At 55.3% G+C, this 18,252-nt stretch overlaps 1 long non-coding RNA gene across 1 annotated transcript; it reads left to right on the forward strand.

Moving 5' to 3' along the window:
* Positions 1 to 11,393: 11,393 nt before the first annotated feature.
* Positions 11,394 to 17,811, forward strand: LOC146763267 (uncharacterized). Its single transcript, XR_014952537.1, has 2 exons — positions 11,394 to 15,088; positions 15,781 to 17,811. It is a non-coding gene; the product is annotated as an uncharacterized LOC146763267 (long non-coding RNA).
* The last annotated feature ends 441 nt before the right edge of the window (positions 17,812 to 18,252 follow it).

Raw genomic sequence — 18,252 nt, forward strand, 5'->3', positions numbered from 1 at the left:
CCACCATCCCAGGTTGTTCCAAGCCCCATCCAACCTGGCCCTGGGATGGGGCAGCCAGAGCCGCTCTGGGAATTCCATCCCAGCCCCTCACCACTCTCACAGCCAGGAATTCCTTCCCAATATCCCATCTAACCCCACCCCCTGGCAGTGGGAAGCCATTCCCTGTGTCCTTGCCCTCCATGCCGTGTCCCAATTCCCTCTCCAGCTCTGCTGGAGCCCCTGTAGACACTGGAAGGAGCTCTAAGTTCTCCCTGGATCCTTCCCTTCTCCAGGTGGACAAACCAGACTAAACCAGCTTCTCGAGCAAAGGTGAGATGGAAGCAGAGTCAAGAAGGGGAGAGAGATCAGCAAGAGCCAGAGGTGATCCCAGAGGGAATCCCCAAAGGCTCTAAGGCTGCTCCCTCGGACACAAAATAAAGGGAGACTGACCTTTTAGAGAGAGATCTGGGGAGCCACGGGATAAATTCATAAACCAGAACCCGGGTCTTTAATTGGAGAACCTTCCAGAAGCCCTCTAGTACCTAAAGGGGTTGGGAGCTGAGCCGATGGATGTAGCTGAGCAGAGCTGATTCCAGAAACTTCTCCCACTCTGCCTCCCTCTCCTGTCTGCGCCGCTGGTGGAGCCGCCAAGTCTGGGAGCAGAAATCCGCATTTCTGTGGGGAAGTGGTGGCTGCACACGCTGGGAAAAAGTGCTTCGGGATCCTCCTGAGGGGAAGAGCAGCAGCAACACAAAGTGGTGCTCCAAGTGGGATGGGAGCCGGACACGTCCTTGGTGAGCAGCTCTCCGTGTGTGTGGTGCAGCCCCGTGCTGGGCATCCAGCCTCTGTTTCCATACAGAAATATGGATTTAATCCTCCAGTGATGCTCTCTAATGTTCAGTAATGATCATGACTCGGGTTTTCAGATGTATTTTAGATTTCCCAGCCCGGCTGTGGGATGTGAGTGAGATGCAACGGAAACATTCAAAACATATTTAAAGGAGGGTTTGCAGCAGCTCCAGAGCGTTTCTGCTACCAAGCACAGGAACTGGCCAGCTGGGAGAGTTCTGGGAAGATCTGTTGGAAAGGCAACTGGCACATCGTTAGCCTGGAATGCAAATCCAGTTGGACTGGAGGAAGTCCAGGACAAGGCGGGCTCTTCACATGCTGGATCTGGAGGGCAGGTGCCACCTCTGAGCAGGAAACAGGAAGATGGTGCTGAAGAATCAGAGCTGAGAGCTGGGAATGAACTGTTGGGAGCCTTCTTGGTTGATGCAGAGGTGGGGAAAACCCTGTGGAGGGTCTGGATTTGGCCTGGATGCTCAAGCTTGGCCCCCAAGCTGCAGGATGGAGAGGGCTGGAGGAGAAAGCAGGAGGTGTTCAAAGGTGCATGAGGTGAGCACAGAATGGTTTTGGTCTTCCCAGAGCTCAGCAATGACAGCGGGGTTGGAACGGGCGAGTTTCCTGTGTGGCAGGAGGAGGAGGAGGGGTTTGGAGAGGATGGATCTGCTCCCTGGTTCTTCCAGCAGCATCGCTGGGGATTGGAGGAGCCCCTGTGAAGAGAGCAGAGCAGGGTGATGGTGGTGAGCTGGTGGTTGTTGTCACCTCCCCAGGGTGTCACCCGCACCGGGCTGTGCATTCCCACCTTCTGGACTGCCAACAGCACCTTTGTACTGCATGACAGAGATCTTCTTCCCTGGTCCTGCCCATTTTCCCTGTCCCTGAAAAGTCCCTGAGGATGGACCAGCCCATCCCTGTGGGGACTGGGGGACTTTCGGGCTCAGCAGATCATGACCCATGGGGGAAACTTGGAAAGATTCCATCCCTGGGGCTAGCTGGGGGCTCTCCTTTCCCAAGCAGGAATTTTTCTCGGATCACCTCCTCAACAGCTCCGTGTGCCGGAATCTGCTGAGCGGGCACGGAGAGGCCAGGCAGGGTAGGGAGCAGCCTCCGGTGCAGCAGGCTCAGGTGTGAGCTGAAGTCCCATTGATTTCTAATCAGTGAGCTCATATTCCCCACGGCTGTGGTGGGACAGGGTCAGCAGCGAGGGGAGGGTGGGGGGATCCTGCACTTGGGGTGGTCCCGGGGTGGGACTGACGGAGCCGCTGACAGAGGCTGAGTTATGGCTCCAGGGATGATTTGGAGGGTTCCTGGAGCCTCAGTTATTGTCTGGCTGAGTCCTGCTCGGGGGAGAGCAGTGAGGGAAGGACGTGTGAGCCATAAACCACGTTGTCTTTTAATGAACAAGACTCCCCGGGGATCAGGACTATTTTTTACTCCGTCGTTTTTCTTTCCTCAGCTCCAGGAAAGCTGTTGAGTGTTGTGTCTGCCAACTGCAGGCCAGATGCTCCAGGAGAACTGGAATCATGTCCCATCCAGCCTGGCCCAGCCCAGCCTCCCCACGACATTCCCATCTCCTCCCAGGCTGCCCCAGAGCCACCGGTCCAGGCTGTGGTCACCCCAGCCAAGAGCAACCATCAGAGTTTGGTATTCCAGAGATGCTCCCAGGAGAGCAGGGCTGTAACATTCCCCACAGGGACCTTATTAATGCTGCTGCTGAAGGAAAAGCAGTGGTTAACCCTGAAATACAAGGGTTGGAGGGGTTTGGAAGAAAAGCAAGTCCAGGCTCACTCTCCTGAGCGTGAGAACAGTGCACAGAAAGCACAGGGGTGTCTCTGTTTTCTTCTCCCTGCAAAGCTGGTCCTCTTGGGTGGCTGTGGGGAAGGACCTTCCTCCAGAACCCCAACTGCTCACCCCACCTTCCTCACCTCCCCTTTCAGTGAGAGGGACCTGCTCAGAGCCTGAGGATTCCAGGATGAAACAAGGAGGGAAGAAAATACGGGAATTAACATTTAGAACCCAGCAAATGTGTCCTGGAATCTGACCCCAGACTAACTGGAGACCAAACTCCAGGCTGTGCTCTTTAAGGACAGGCCGTGGTGGCACACCCTGATCTGGGTTTGGTAGGACAGTGTGACAGGGGTGGTCTCTTTACTTCCATTGCTGTGAAACCCTCCTGGAGGCAGGCAAGTGCCCTGAGGTGTCTGGCTCTGGCTGAGCCCCGTTCTCTGGAGCCTTTCCTCTTTGGGGGGACGGTGTCTGGCAGTCCCCAAACCCATCTGAGGGGTCACTGGGCTCTGTTGGGTGGGACCTCTCAGGGCTCTGACCCCACTGCACGCCCAGGGACACTGGTGTGGAAGGGCTTTGGAAGGTGACCCCTGGGATGTGCTGGGAATGCTGCAATCCCTGTGGTGGGAACAGGGCTCTGCCCCACCCACAGCCCCTCTGAGCATGGGGAGGTCCCACCCTCCACCTCAGCCCTTTCCTCCTGTCACAATTCCAGCTCCACTTGGGATCGATGCCAGGGACCCATCCAGCAGGGATCGAGGGATGGGCAGGGCCCCCTCTCTGCCCAGCAGTGGGGACCTAAATCAGGATGTTCTGTCCCCTCAGCAGAGCCAAGTGACATTTCCCAGCACAGGGGCTTTAAAAAAGAACAATAAATTGGGAGATCTGCACTGAGCTCGGCTATAGGAGCAGGATCCCCTTTCAGGGAGTATTTTAGGATGAAGGCACTACAGCTGTTGGTTGGTTAATCCTTTCTGCCCTCCCCATCAACCTCCAGAAAGGACTTTGCAGCACCCCTCCAGCCAGGAATAAATCAGGAAATGGCACTTTGTCCTCCCCAGGAAGAGGCTCTCCCCAGCCCCTAGAACCTGGCATCTGAACCCAGCATCTTCTCAGGGTTCACCTGCCACAGTCAGGCTGTGTTCAGCTCCCAGAGATCCATGGAACACACGTTCAGCTCCTGGGCACCCATGGGACACAGGTTTGGCTCTCAGGGACCTGCAAGACCTACACACATCCCTGAGCTCCCACGGGCATGGTGAGGAATCCATCAGGATGGGAATGGGAACAAAAGCAGACCCAAAATCCCATGATTAACACAAATCCATGCAGGGCTGGAATGGCTGCAGAGAGGAGCTGCCAAGCCCTGCCTTCCTCTGCAGATCAAGATTCCCAGCATCATTAACTAGACAATTAAATATTCCCTCCCACTTTAGTGTTTCTCAAATCCATGACCCAGTGTCACCTATTTAAAGGGCTCTGGGAATTTCGTGCGTGATGTGCTGGGCTAAGGCTCGGTGTGACAGAGTGCTCAGGGACAGGAGGTGGCTGTCCAGGTGTCACCTTCCTGCTCCTCACCTGAGGCCACCCCACGGAGCTGTTCTGTGTTTTTCCAGAGCTCAGCCGGGGTGTGAGGCACTGCAGAGAGGGCTCAGGGCACACTGAGATGTTATGGGTGTGGGGACCAGGAGTCTCCACAGGTGCAACATTGCTGAGGGGTTTTGGCAGAGTTTTCCACAGCTCTGCAGGTCCTGGAGTTAATGGAATCCAAATGTGGGAGCAGGGCTGTGTCCTTGGAGGTGTGGTGGGCAGCAGGAGCATCTTGTTGTTCTTCTTCTGTTCCCTGCTTGCTTTGAGTTGTCTCCTTTGAAAGGAAGGCCTCTCTCTGCATTCCCCATCAAATGTGGCTTTTCCAAGTTCCAAAGCCTTTTGGTCTCTTCAGGGAGTGCCGTGCAGGAGGCTGGGCATGGCCTCTCAGCCTCCTCCTTGCAGCCACTGCCTGTCCCCCCAGGATGCCATCAGCAGGGGACCCCCTCCCTCCTGCCTGGCCTGGGACACCCGGCCACCCCTGTGGGCCGGGGGCTGGAAGCTGAGAGATGCTGCTCCCAGGAGGAGGCTGGCCCTGGGGCAGAGCAGGGAGAAGAACGGGCAGTGCCAGGCCACAGGTGCCCAAAGGGCGTCCAGGTGTCCCCTGGCTTTAAGATGGACCAGTAGATTCCCTGGTAACACTGATCCAACACACTCCTCTCCAGCTGCCCGTCTCATTTTGGGATGTTCCTGCTTTGTTTTCCACTTGAGACTTTGACATCAGCTCCCCAGGGAATGGGCACGATCCCAGGGCTGCAGCAGCAGCAGGGGAACAGCACTCCCAGGCACAGGGTTGGGGTGCCCTGGGCAGGGCAGGGCATGGCAGGGCTAGATGTGGAACTCTTCCAGCTTTGGCCATTCCATGATCTTTTTTCCTTTTTTTCCCTTTTTCCTTCCTGGAGGATTCAGCTGGTGCAGGACCAGGTCTGCCCTCACCAGTAAAAGCTGATGAGGGACCAATATTTTGATCCATTTTTTCCCAACACCTTTGACAAAAGCAGGGATTTATAGCCAGGTCTTGGCAGGAAGGACAGGCTTTTCCCCAGAGGCGTTGGCAAATCTAAGATCCTTATTCCCAGAGACACCCCCAGCTGCCAGCCACCATCACCATGGGGCAAGAACAGGGAGCTGAGCCAAAAATCCATCAGTTCTGGAAGAAGCATTTGTTCCAAGGGGGATGAGATTCCCACACATCTCAAAGCTGTGTCCCCAACCCACTGGAGCTGCAGCTCCCTAAGGATGCCTCTACTTCCACAAAAATCCACTTGTTCCAGGAGGCTGGGGACCTCTAGGCTCCAGTCCTGGTCACTCCAGAGGTGTCTGCCCATGGAATGGAAGAGCTCCAGATGCCCTCAGCCTCCAACTCTCCTGGGAATTCTCCAATTCTCCTTGCACAGAACATCCAAAGAGGGGAGAGATCCAAGAGCTCAGGTTGGGAAGGCGACACGGTCGTGGCTCTGGGAGGCTTTGAGGAATTAAAAGTGAAATTACAGATTAATCTACCAAAATACATATTTTTTTTTCCCCTGGCATTTTAATGGAGACTCATGCAAAGAGGAGAAGGCCCACCCCATCCTGCATTCCCAGCCTCCCACTCTCCAAGGTTATTTATGGGCTTTGCTACACAAGTTGGGTTTTTTCCTCCCCTTTTCTTTTCTCTTCCTTTTCTTCCCTGCTTTTGCAAATTGAATTATTTAAATGCATTGTTTGGCAGCCTCAAATCCCAGCGTTTCCCTCTCTTTCCCCCTTGGCTGCCATTTCTTTCTCTCCTTTCTACTCCTGCATTTTCAGGATCATTTCCCATGTTGTTCCAGTGGCATTTATTGAAATTTGCACAAAAAAAGATCCTTCTTCAATGCCACCATTTCAGCCCTGGCAGGAGATTTATGGGGGCAGGAAGACACCCGTGGCGGGGAGGTTTTGCTGGGAGAAAGAAAGGAAGGAGGGAAAGGAAATGTGGTGGAAAAGCAAAGGATGCCCAGAGCTGAGGATCAGGGAGGATCCCCAGAGGCGAGGGAACAAGGGGACAGCCCTGCTTCTCCACGGGTGACACGGGCACCACACGAGTGCACACGGAGGGGGTTGGTGTCAGGGTTGTGTGGGTGTGTGGAGGGAGCACAGACACCCCTGGGTGGCCTCGGGCACCAGTGACACTGGGGACATGGCCTGGAGAGGGGCTGGCATGGCTTGGGCGTGCTTGGGCACACCGGGGCAGCACTTTGGGACATGCTTGGTGCATGCTTGTCTCATGCCTGGTAAGTACTCGGCACATGCTTGGTGCTCAATTAGTGTGTAATTGGTGTGTAATTGATGTGTAATTAGTGTGTAATTGGTGTGCAGGCAGTGCACATTTGGTACACGCTCCGTCCATCTTTTGTGTGCACCTGGGGGCTTGGGGCACTTTTGGGTGAGCAATTGGAGCACCCGTGGCACTTTTTTTGGTGACAAATGCTCATTTGGTGACAATTGGTCCACGTTTGGCACACACTTGGTTCATGCTTGGTGCACACTTGGTTCATGCTTGGTGCACACTTGGCACACATTTGGCACATACTTGGTGCACACTTGGCACACATTTGGCACACACTTAGCACACAATTGGCACACATTTGACGTATGTTTGGTGCACATTTGGCACACATTTGGCACACATTTAGCATGCACTTGGCACACATTTGGCACACATTTATTGCACTCTTGGATCCTTCCCTCCACGGGCACCCAGTGCTGCTTCCAGAGCCATCTCCGAGCCGGAGCACCGTGGATAAACCACTCTCAGATCCGTTTGAAGGAACGTCACTCTCCAGCCTCCCCATCTCTAATCCTGCTTCAAAGCCAGCTCCTTCCATTTCCATATTGACTTATGATTCCTTTAATTGACTTTCTTGCCTTGGAATTGTACTTACTTAATTAATCTGATTACATTTCTGCTTCTAGTAAAAGAGTTTCTGTGTTGCAGCCCAGAGGTGAGGACGTTCCTGGGGAGGGATGAGTTTCTGGTTGATCCCACCAGCAGATAGAGCCTGCAAAGCATTTTGGGATCCTTTGGAAGGGGAGGACAGGCAAAAGCCATGGAAAGTGCCGCAGCAATTTCCATTTTCACACACGCAGCAGCTTTCCTCGTGGCAGGAGTGAGGCACGTCCCTAGTCAGTGGGATTGAATTATCTCCATAAATTCATTACATTTTAAAAATATGATAATCAGCACGGAATGAGCCTCCCGAGGGAGACGGAACATGAACATCTCAAGTACTGTTAATAATCAGCCTTTATTTTACAAATGCCCAGGGCTGGCTCGCAGCCGCCGCAGCCCCTCCGTGGTGGAGGGGCTGGTGCTGTATCCCTGCCAGGACCTGCCGCTGCTGTGGCCCTGCCAGGACCTCCTCAGCCATCAGTCCCAGGGTGGTGACCCAGACACGGTTGGGATTTGGGTTGGACTCTCTGCTGCTCCAAATGCTCCACATAAATCAAGCCTGGGCACCCTCTGCCCTTTGGGGTCCCCACAGGTGGTGGCCCACGGTGGCACCTGTCCAAGGATTCAGCTTCTCCCACATCACCCCCACAAATACCAGGATTTAGGGGATCATTAGTGCCAGTTCAACTCAAATCTGGGGCAGTTTCACACTGGGTCAGTTTGTGGTCATAAAGGATCCCAGAGGATCGGGACATGCCTTGGGTTCAGTGCTCCTGGGGACAGGGGCTTGGAGGAGCTGGGGATGTCACTTTTGGCAGAACCTGACAAGGTCAGAAGAATTCCCAGAGCAGCCTGGGGATGAGCCAAGGCAGGAGGTGCCCATGGTCACCTCACTGCCTCAGAATCCCACAACTGGATTCCAAATGGAATGGCTGGTCTTAGGAGGACCTCAAAGCCCATCCAGTCCCACCCCTGCCATGGGCAGGGATGCCTTCCAGTATCCCAGGTTGCTCCAAGCCCCATCCAATCTGTCCTTGGACACTTCCAGGGAAAAGGGATCCACAATGTCTCTGGGCACCCTGTGCCAGGGCCTCCCCACTCTCACAGTAACAAAAGAAAGCCAAAATCCCACATGGACACTGTCACTGTAAAGTTTTCCTCTTTATTATTCCACTTTGGTGGCAGACAGGCGGCTCCTCCATCCCCGTTTGTTAAACACTGATTAATTATTAAATTGGCCATTAACTATTAATAGCTGATTTTGTGAGTGTTAAAATGCCAGCCCTGTGCAAAGAGAGCTGTGTCTCTGGCAAACCTCAGGAACCTCAGGGAATGAATCCTAGATAATCAATCCGGCCTCTGCTCCATTTGCCATTCCTGTCTCATCCTCTCTGCTTTTGGCACCACTTCAGGGGAGTTTATACAAATGGAAAAGCCAATTTTACTGCTGCTGGAAATTCCCAGCTCCCCAAGATGATGGCAGAGCCATGTGCTTTTCTCCAGTGCTGGAGGGGCTCTCTGATCCAGTTCCGCCTCTGAAACAGAATCATAAAATCCCGGAATTGTTTGGGTTGGAAGGGACCTTAACTCCCATTCCATTCTACCCCTGCCATGGGCAGGGACATCTTCCACTATCTCAGGATGCTTCAAGCCCCATCCAACCTGGCCTGGGACACTTCCAGGGATGGGGCAGCCAGAGCTGCTCTGGGAATTCCATCCCAGCCCCTCACTACCCTCCCAGGGAAGAATTTCCTCCCGGTATTCCATCCAACCCTTCCCTCTGGTGCTGGGAAACCATTCCCTATATTCTGTCACTCCAAGCCCTCGCAGATCCATAGAGGTTGCTCTGTGCCACAATCTTTCAGCACATCCCAAATCCCCATTGGATCCTTGCTCCTGCTGTCGGCTGTGGATTTCCATGGAGGTCTTGGCATATGCTGGGATTTTTCCTGGGAATCTTCCCAAGGGATGTTCACCATGGAGTTGCATCAGAGACAGGGAGCAGGGACAGTGGGGTCCTGCATCCCCCGGGGGACAGGAGGAAGGGTGGCAGCAGGAGCAGGAAGGGACACAGCGCCGAGGGGCTGGAGCCACCCCACATCCAGTGTGAAATCAGCAGCCACAGGCTTCTCCAGTGCCTTTGGAAGCAGATGGCCTTGCCCCAGGGAAGAGTTTTGGCCCAGGGGTTGTTATTTTGACGGATGCATTTGCAGTCCCCCAAAAGCCGCACTCCTTTTCAAGCCGTGCTGTGAGGAGAACCTTCCCTGCTCCAGAGAGAAAGAGCCTGGGATTATTTTCTCATGTCAATTAACGGCGCTTTCCAAAGGCAAACCAGGCTCCTCAGATCCTGAGCTCGGGACCCCAGCCAGGCTGCTCCCCCCAGCACGCTGGAGGGAAAAATCAAGGAGCTTTGGCCAGCGAGCTCCTGGCCTGAAGCCAGCAAATAAAATGGTCATAACAAGTCCTTTGGAGATAAATTTGGAGGCTGAGGTTGCTTTGCTTTAATTTTTTATTCTTCTGGTGGAGAAACCCCCTCACCCAACACAGACAGCAGCAGCTCCAGAGCAGAGGCTCTGTGGGGTCACCATGAGGGTCATTTCCCCCTGGAGCTGCTCCTGGCCAGGTGTGCACCAGCACCAGCTCAGGTGTGGGATCAGGTGGGGATTTGGGTGTGGATTCAGGTGTGGATCCAGGCACACGGTCAGTGAGTGGGTTCTGGTGTAGGATTGGACATGGATTCAGGTATGGATTACCTGGATTACCTCCTGCCCGTTTCCTGGCTCCATGTGTTTTCCCGGAGCAATCCTGGAGCCCTCCAGTGGTGGACGCACAGGTAGAGCCACGCTGCTGGGCTGGCTGCAGCCAGGCTCAGGGGAATTCCCAGGGACACACAGAAATCCCTCACACAGGACAGGTTTAGCAATAATCCCTCTTGGAGATTCTTGCAGAGAACCCCTCTGGAAAAGCTCGTGGAGCTGCACAAGCTGCCCACAAGGAGAGTACTTCCCATCCTTGGGGACTTGGGATCGTCTATAGCTGTTGCCAGGAAGATGCTTTTCCAGAGGGAAGCAGGTGCCAGCTGGCCACAGACAGGGATCTTTGATCCCTTGCATCTCTTTGGGAAGGAAAGCAGGATGTTTTCCATGGCCACCCTCCTGGAGAGCCAGGGCTCCTGCACCAAGAGTGCAACTGCCCCCACTGTGCCCCCGAGCTGGCTCCTCATGTGTCAAAGGCTCTCCCACTCCCACCGCTCTTCCCAGCTGCTTCCCGGACACCCCTCTCCGTTGGGATGGGCTGGGACAGCGCTGCCAAACAGCAGGAATACAGCAGGAATACGTGAGGCTGTGCCGAGGAGAAGGAGAGGGATGAACCCCCAGTGTCACACCACCCCCGCCTGTGCTGGGGGATCAGGGACGCTCTGGAACTCTGGGGATCGGAGCAGGTGGATCCACCCGTGTCACTGGGATGTCACAGCTGACACTCATCCTGCAGGACACCCCGGGTGGGGACAGAACCCCCGATCCCGCTGGCAAAGGAAGCCCTTGGGAAAGGTGTGAAATCCACCTGCCCTTTCCTGCATCTCCGAGAGGATGCGATGCTGGATTTGGGGAGGGTCTGCGGGCAGGGATTGAGCTGGGACCCCTCTGTCACAGGGCTCTTGCGGCTGTCCCTCAGCAGGGAGCCAGCCCGGCTTGGCAGAGACTTTCCTGCCCCTGTGCCACCTCCTGTCCTGCCGCGTGAAACGCAGCACCGGGAGCAAGAAAAAGCAGGAACGCTGGCCTGGGAGCTGACCCGGTTTAGGGTTTCATTCCAAATGGAGCGACAGAGCAGCTCAATCCGGACCCCCCGAACTCTTCCTGCCGCTGCCCCCGCTCGCAGCCAAACCTCTGATCCCTGTCCAGCTCTCCACATAACTCCTGAGGTTTTGGTGGGTCAGAGCCGGGACCGTGAAGCCGGAGATGCTCCGGGGGCGGCAGCGTTTGGAGTTCTCTTCCCGCCTCCTCTCGAGGTCCGTGACCTATTCGGATCCGGCTGTGCAGCTCCGGAGCATCCTCCTGGGACGAACCGGGCTGGGCTGGGCGCTGCAGGTGGGCAGGAGCTCATCGGAAACGTCCAGGAGTGGAGATGTGCTGGGATGGGGGAAACCCGGACACCCCAGGAAAGGGAAAAACCTGGCTACCTCAGGAAAGGGAAAAACCTGGCTACCTCAGGAAAGGGGGAAACCTGGACACTCCAGGAGAGGATAAACCTGGACACCCCAGGAGAGGATAAACCTGGACACTCCAGGAAAGGGGAAAACCTGGAAACTCCAGGAAAGGGGAAAACTTGAACACCCCAGGAAAGGGGAAAACGTGGAACCCCAGGAAAGGGGAAAACCTGGACATTCCAGGAAAGGGAAAAACCTGGACACCCCAGGAAAGGGAAAACCTGGACATTCCAGGAAAGGGGAAGGCACGGCGCACAAAGCCATCACCATCCCTTTGGAAGCCCGGGCAAAGCCCTCTCCCTGCTGAAGCGGGATGCCCGTGGCCAGCAGAGCCGATGGGAGCACAGCCCCTCTCCTGCACCCGCGGCAGGAGCCGGAGCCGCTATTGGAAGCAGGTGTGCTGCCCTGCCGGGCGATGGGAGCCATTAGGGAGAAAACCTCTCAAGGAAATTTATGTCCGTCTCTCCTCACCCCTCTCTCCTGAATCCAATTACGCCCCAGCGCTGCCCCGCTCGGGGGGACCCGCTGGGCTCTGCCCCCTCCGGGGTCCGGTGGGATGTCGCGGCGGGGGCGAGCAGCAGGAGGGGTGGGAAGCGCTGTGGAAAGCAGCCCGGCTCCTCTGGCGGCCCCTAATTCATCTCGCTGGGAGTCCGGCGGGAGGATCCCGCAGCACCTGGGCTGCCACCCCTCTCCAGCCGCCCCTTGGCAGCCGCACGCTGGCTCCGAGCGGGGAGCGAGGGGGGACAAAGCCGCCCCCCAGCAGCAGCAGCGCTTTCCCCGAGGTTTATTATTACACAAATGTGAATTCCAGAACCGGCATCTGGGGAGCAGCTGCTGGGAGTTAACCCCTTCCCTGCCGCAGGGGAGATGCGCCAGAGGAGTGGGCGCCTGGCTGGAGCGTGGCCACCCCTGGGGAGGAGCCCATGGGGACGTGGCCCTGTCCCACCTGGCGAGCAGCTCCTGTTGTGTAGGGATATGTCTTCATATCCCTATGTACGTGGATGGGGAGGCAGGTTTCAGGTTCTTCCCTCCCTTCCTTTCTTCTCCTCTTTTATTTTCCCTAAAAACAGGCACTTCTGTTTCCATTCAGGGCTTTTATGGGAATTTGCTCTCCCTCCCAGGCAAGGCCTGAGTTTTCAGCATGCTCCAGGATGGAGCTCCAAGGGATGCTGCCCTTGGGTTTGATGAGCAGCCTGAAGATAAGGAAGGGGTGGCAGCAGGAGGCCAGCGCTGCTGAAAGGGAGGGCTTGATCTGGACAGCATGTTTTTGTTGGAAGATGGATGTTTGGGAATGAAGGCAGATCCTCACAGCCCCACTGGCTTTATGGCATATTCTGAGGCATTGGGGGTTGGTCAAAATCCCAACTTTTCAGCCATCTGGAGTTCCCCAGGCTCTTCCCAGGTCCAAGAACCTGCTGGCCCCACAGCAAGTCATGGATGTTTGGGCAGAGCACGATGAGGAGGATCTTCTCCCTTCTTGACTTGTCTGGGAAGCAATGCCTAGGCTGTCCCTGCCACTCCTTTCCATAGAAACACAGAATCCAGGATGGTTTGGGCTGGAAGGGACTTCAAAGCCCATCCAGTTCCACCCCCTGCCATGGGCAGGGACACCTTCCACTATCCCAGGCTGCTCCAAGCACTGTCCAACTCTGCCTGGAACACTTCCAGGGATGAGGCAGCCCCAGCTGGTTCCCAGGGATGGAGGAGGCACTCCCAGAGCAGCTGGGACACGTGGGCAGGCAAAGGTGAGGGGCAGCAGCGACAGGTTCTGTCAAACACCTCTGGCTGCCAGGTGCCACCAGGATGGGCAGAGCCGAGGCAGCAATGAGCACCAAAAAGGGCAAGAAATATTTGGGAGGAGGTTTTGGTGCCTGGATGAAAAGCAGCTGTGAGTTCTGCTCCTGGCTGCTCAGCCTGGCCGGGAGAACAGGGAGAGGTGCGGGGTCAGAGGGTCCAGCAGCCACACAGGGTTGGGGAGGATGGCTGGAGACAGTCCTGGGACACCTGGGAGGGGACAGCTGGCCTTGGGCAGAGGGAATGGCTGCCCTGGTGAGCAGCTCTTGGCAGAGGGGACTCCCAGTGCCTCCTCTGGGACTGGTGCAAGCATCGAAGTCATCCCCTTGGCTTCTCAGGAGGGGATGGGATGGGAGCAGAACAGGACAATTCATCCTCTTGACTTGCAGGCTCCAGCTTCCTGCTGCTGCTCCCTCCCACTCCTGACTCCACTGTGAGCTGCCAGGGCAGACAAAATCCCAGCAGCCAGGGCACTCCCCGTGTCCCGAGGAGGTGTTTATAATGCGAGGAACTCCTGAAGGGGGAGCAGGAATGGGAACAGGAGCTCCTTTCCCTGGGCAGAGCTCCTGCCTCGCTGCTCTCCGGGCTCCCAGCCCGGGTGGGGAGTGAGAAATGGAGCTGCCAGGAGCTCCTGCAGCACCCGGAGCTTGGCAGCCCCAGAAAAACCCTCTCCTTGCTCCAGCAGTGCCTCCCCACAGCCAGCTCTGCCAGCAGCCCTCAACCTCTTCCTGCCTCACCTCCTGCCCCGGAGCTCACACCGCTGCTTTTCCTCAGCCTGCAAGATTTTGGGGATAGGGAATGAGCCCCACTCCAGATTTCCTGCCCCAGCCCCGCGGTGTGAGGGGCTTTGGGCTGTCCTTAAGCCCAGTGTGGCAGAAGCACGGGCTCCATCTCCCGAACAAGCCGAATCCCAGGATCCCAGCAGGCAGCAGGGGTAGGATGACAAATTGTTCTGACTAATAGTCTAAACAATGGGAAACAATGGAAGTCAGGGAGCAGCCCATAAAATATGCAGCACGCAGGGGGCTTGGCTATTTTATTTGATTTTCAGATGGATATTCCAGTGGCCAGGATCCATCAGGAATAGAACAACACATGTCAAGCTCAATAAGGGCTTGCCAGGGATGGTGGCGGGAGGATGCAGAAATTCCTGCTCGGGGGTGAACTTGGGAAGCCTGACTTGGAGTCAAGTGCTCGGGGAAAGGAGCAGCTCTCCCTTCCCGGCACAGGAGCATCCATCCCACCTTCTCCAGAGGGATGGCGATGAAGTGCCTGAGCCTGACCCGTGGAAGAGGGGCAGGAAGGCTGGGAAGAGGCGTGGGAAGGCTGCCCGGCTGATGTGGTTGAGCAGACGGGGGAGGTTTTCTGTCTCCTCTTTGAAATTCCTTTGCGTTCAGGGTTATTTTGGAAGTCAAAAGCTGTTAGATTCCCTGGAAGCTCGGGGAGGGAGATTGCCTGGGTTTGTTCTGACGCGATCCCCCTGCACAGCTGTTTGTGCCATCAGCAGTGGGGCTGCTCTTTCAAAAGAAGACATTTTATCCATTAAAAAGAAATCCATAGATGATGAATATGGATTTGGGCTAAGGCTGAGTGATGAAATCCTCTCTGAGGTGCAAAGATCCCATTATCCATCCGTCTGCGGCCTGCCAGGGACCAGTGGTGGGTTCCCTCAGAGACCCCTCAGCTTTCTGGAAGCCTCAAGGTCAACGAGGATGTGAAGGGCTCTCCAGCCAGGAAGTTTCTCTCCCAAATCTCCTTTCAGGGCCGTGTTGGAGCAGGGCAGGAGCGCTGTGAGAACAACCCTTGGAAGCTGCTGTGAGGTTTCCAGCTGGATCAGAAAATGTGGGCTCAGCACAGGGAGGATGCAAAGCTGTTGGTGGGAAGGAGGGAGGTGGAAGCGCTTCCCTCTGCCCTCTGAGGGGGCTCATGCCCTGATCCCACCTGGACCATGGATATCTGCTGTGGCTGGGCTTCCCTGGGTGAGTCCCGGCTGGGGAATGCTGAGGACAGACTGTGGGGACCTGCAGAATGCCCGGGGACTGGGACATTGGGGTTGGAGCCAACAGCCCTTGGGGACGGGGTGGCTCTGTCACAGGACATCAGAGGCGGCTCTGGATGGGCAGCACCCAGAGGATGTGGGTCTGGTGCCATGCATGGGTACAGGGGCTCTTTTCTGATGTTCTTGTCCCTATCTCAGCATTCCTGGAGATTGTTTGTAGGATCCAACAACTTCCCCATCCAAACCAGAGCTGTTTCATTCCCACTTCCACACACAACCTCCACAGCCTGATGCTTCCTAATGAGCTAAATGGGAGTGACTTGAACCTTGTCCATAGGGTTGGCACAGCTACATCCTTCCTTATTACACTTGTCAGGCAGTCATTTATTTTTGCATTTATTATTTTGCATGGAAAGACGGCCTGGAGCTGGCACTTTCCCTGTGGTGACAAGGACCTTGGAACCATGGAATAGTTTGGCTTGGAAGTGACCTCAAACCCCATCTCATTTCTCCCCACCTGCCATAGGCAGGGACACCTTCCCCTATCCCAGGTTGCTCCAAGCCCTCCTGGCCTTGGACACTTCCAGGGATGGACAATTCAGTCCTTCCCTTGACCTTTTCTTTTTTTTTTTTTTTTTTGCTTCTCCCTCCACATGTTCCTTCTGTTTCCAGGGTAGGGCAAGAGGATGAGAAGACAAAGAGCAAGGAACACCTGGAGAGAAGGCAGAGAGAGCAGCAAGGCAAATCACCGCAGCGGGAAGGAAATGGAGCAGCTGAAATTGGGAAAAACAGCTCCAAGTTTGTCACTGTCTGCACCTGATGCAAATCCGTTTGCCGGGGGATGTTGGGAGCAGAGAGCAGAACGCTCCTGATTTCACAGGGTTGTGTTGGGAGCGAGAAGATCCCAGAGAGAGAGGGGAAAATTAAATGGACAGTGCCAACCAAACCCGATGGATGCAACCCCCGGCATTCCCGGAGGGAAGCGCTGCCCTGAAGGGAGGGGGTGAGTCGGTAGCAAGCCCGGCCAAAAACCGCTTTAAAAGCCTCCCTTTTAGATGGCATTTGTTCTTCAAAGCCATCAGGGCTCGGGGAAAAGCCGGGCCATTTCCCTCTGCCTCTGACATGTTAATGGCTGTATTTTGGAGTCATTAAATATTGAAATGCAGCACACTCTGCAGCTGCCAAACCTCCCCGCAGCCCTGCTCTCCCCCTTCTCCTCTGCTCCACAGCCTTCTCCCCTCTCCGTTTTCTCCAGCATTTCCTCCTCCATCCTCCTCTTCCTCCTTCCTCTGCTTCCCCCACTCTCTTCCCCGGCTTCTCCCCACTCTGCCGTTCACCCCCAGCCTTCCTCCCCATCATTCCTCTGCTGGAATCGCAATTCCTCAGAAGCACTTGATAATCTGCAGCTTTAATATTCTCACCTTGCCAGTCTCCTATTCAGCGGGACTCGGAGAATTACAAATGTATTTATCTGGGTCCGCCGGAGAGCGAGAGAAACAAAGAAACCAGCGGGGCTTTTCTAACGAGGAATGACTAATTTGACCCAGGAGAGCCCGTCCTCTTTCAAGCACTCAATTTTCCCCTGGTTTTGCATCCGAAGGTAACGCTGGCGATGCCCGAGGCGGGGATGGGGCACTGCCAGCTCGGTGCTGAGCCCTGCTGGAGCTGCGGCTGGCAGGGTTTGCTTTACCTGCTCCCTTGCTGGGACCCAGGCACTGAGGGCTTGGAAAAGCCGCTCTTTGTCTGTGGATGGCCCTGCTCGGGGCTCCGTAAGCACCGGGAAATCCCAGCCCCAGCGCGCATCCTTGCCGGGAGCGGGCTGGGATGCGGCCGGGCTCTCTGCAGCCTTCCCGCAGCGACTCCCGACAGCTCAGGGATTGGGAAGGGACCCTGACCTGCCCTTGGACACTTCCAGGGATGCTGGAGCAGCCACAGCTTCTCTGGCATCCTGTCCCAGGGCCTCACCAGATCTCTAATAGAATGCCTTCCCAGTATCCCACCCAACCCTGCCCTCTGGCAGTGGGAAGCCATTCCCTGTGTCCTGTCCCACCAGACCCTTGTCCAAAGTCCCTTTTCAGCTCTCTGAGAGGCCCTTTAGGCACTGGAAGGGGCTCTGAGCTCTCCCTGGGGCTTCCTCTTCTCCAGGTGAGCACCCCCAGCTCTCCCAGCCTGGCTCCATGGCAGAGGGGTTCATTTCCAAGAGAGTTTTCCTTCTGGTGATCCTGATTATTCCAGGATGGGCTAAATTCCAGCTCAGCCCTGTGATCTTACCAGATCCAGACTCTCCCTTCTGGCTGATCCACTCACCTCCCATCCTGCATTGGGTACACATGGAAAGGACACTGGATATCATGGATTTCTGGATAGAAATAAGTATTTAGGCCAACAGACTTGGGATTTTTTATTGCAAATGAAGAGCTGGGATGACAGCTCCTGGGATGAAACACAAGTCCTCCGTGGGCTTTTTTTTCCCAAAGAGAGGAGCAAATGTGGTTTAGTGGGCACAGACAGGATGAGTGGTCCTGGAAGAGTTGTGCTTGTGTAGTCTGGAGAGAAATCAGAGGCTGAAATGGTTCTGATTGCTTCCTGGAAAGACATGGAAGAGGAAACACTCAGGAATGCAAGGAACTCTGGAAGGACACTGCTGGCACAGGCAGGAATTGGTAGAAACCTGTCGTGAATAAATGTCAGTTGAAAACTGAAGGAGGTTTCTCCCAATCATCAGATGAGGGAGTTTATAAAATAACTTTCCAGCAGGGTAATTGAGGGAGGAAACTTAACTGGTTCAAGATGGGAGGCTGACAAATTTCGGAATTTCAGTTTAGGATGGGGCTGGATTTGACAGTCTGGCCCCTCTTGACTGTGTCCTGCCTCAGCCCAGGACTCTGCACTTGTGTAGGGTGCACGGAGCTCATCCCTGCCACAGATCCATGGGCAGCCCTGCACTCCCACTCACCTGTCCCTGACACAGAGGCTTTTCTCCTGGTTAATAAGCCCTGACATGCCAGACATGGAAACTATGAAAATTGGCCAATTCTTTAATATTTTAAGCCCCATCACAGCCGTTTCTGGGCAGAGCAAAGTGCTTTAGGACGCCTTAGCAAGGAAATGGGAACTATCATTTGGGATAATCTGCCTGAGCTG

This window comes from Lonchura striata, chromosome 4A (genome assembly GCF_050655825.1).
Source record: "Lonchura striata isolate lonStrDom1 chromosome 4A, ASM5065582v1, whole genome shotgun sequence".
NCBI classification, from domain to species: domain Eukaryota; kingdom Metazoa; phylum Chordata; class Aves; order Passeriformes; family Estrildidae; genus Lonchura; species Lonchura striata.